Source organism: Schistocerca cancellata, chromosome 1, assembly GCF_023864275.1.
Source record: "Schistocerca cancellata isolate TAMUIC-IGC-003103 chromosome 1, iqSchCanc2.1, whole genome shotgun sequence".
NCBI lineage: Eukaryota > Metazoa > Arthropoda > Insecta > Orthoptera > Acrididae > Schistocerca > Schistocerca cancellata.
Genome location: NC_064626.1, coordinates 421,199,149 through 421,200,837, shown reverse-complemented (window position 1 = coordinate 421,200,837; position 1,689 = coordinate 421,199,149).

Below are 1,689 nucleotides of genomic sequence, written 5' to 3'. Positions count from 1 at the left end.
ACAGGACTAGCACCTACCTCTGTAGTTGACTGATTCAGGCTATTTAATTCTTCCTCTATTGATGCAAAATCTATTCCATGGGATGCTTCACCTTGTTCACATACTATCATCGTTATTCTGTCAAAACATTTAGAACACAAAAAGTCATCACTGGAAACATCTTCATTTTGAAACAGAGTCTTTAAATGAGAACACTTATTCCCAACCTGAACAAAGTCTGATTGTGTGTTTGTCTTATATATCACTCTTTTATGGATATGCAAATAGTCAGTACACCTCACTCTTCTATGTCCCCAGTCAGAAGACATTGCAAACAGACCTTTTCACAAAACACACTGCAACTGTGTCAACTGGCAAATTTGTCACAAAAACACACAACTCACTGGATGGTCTCAAGATTTCTTAGAAGCCTCTTCAGTAAACAAATTAGCACTTAACAACTACAATACAGAAACCTGCAATGAACAACTATGATGAAGAAACTGACAAACTACAACAAAATGTAAGAAATATCTGCAACAGTGAAAGTGAAAAGAAATAACTGCAACAAAGACAATAGAAATAAACATTGTAACAAAGAAATTAATAAGAAGCAACTTAAGTGAAGACATACATAACCCTTGAAAGTGAGAAACATGATTTTTGAAAATAAAACTTGTCTAACTTAAAAGTGGAAGCTCTCCTTTACAGAGAATATAGTACTACATGGTACTAATCAACAGAAAGAAATCTAATTTTTCTGGACTGGCATTTTTGAAAAAAGTTTTTTTCTGTAAATTATTAAAAAATTCAAAAGGTGACAGTCAAAGAACTTTGACAGATATGTCCAAACGGAGGAAAGCATTGTAATCATAAAGCAATTATCTTTAAAATTAAAAAAAAACTAACAAATTATCCATCACCATTACAGAGGTTTTAAGTGTCATCCTTGGAGGCCTGTATCTTGAGACGGATTTTTTCGAGAAAACAAAAGAATACATGTTTCTTACTTAGTCGTGAATTTTAACATATGCTAAATTCAATAACACCTGAGAGTATGAAGTGATACAGATTATGCCGTCTAGTTTATTTTATTGTACTATACAAAGCCTGCATCATTTTACTGTTGTATCACACAGAAGCACATAATTTTGTGTGGTTCTTTTAAATAGTACACATAAACTGACTTTAGAGTGCTGAATTTTACATTCTGAAAAATTGTACAATCTCTGTAGCAAATGAATTTCCAAATAACTGAACTCCAGGGTTTAAAATTTGCACATAAAAATTCCACCTGTACATATAAAAAGAAGTTTGTCAACTTGACATCCTTTGTTGGGAACTACATTTTTCTTCTCACCACTCGGAACACATTCGATTTTAACAGACACTTTACGTATTTCTTTGAAGAAACAGACAGATCCCCATCACAACTGTCCTGAAGTTGTTGGGATACGATAATGGTCTAAAATTGATATTGCCGTACATTGATGTGGGGATAGCGGCAACAGTGTCAGTATAATGTAGTGTACTCTGTCCACAATCAATGGAATAGCTGCAGAAAGTATCCGACATGCAGACTATTCAGCAAAACACGAGTGGGTTACTTTTCTTTATACTTGTTACTGATGTAGTCACCAGCCTACTACAAGTACTGCTTGTAATTGTTTACATCATCATCATCATCATCATCATCATCATCATCATCAT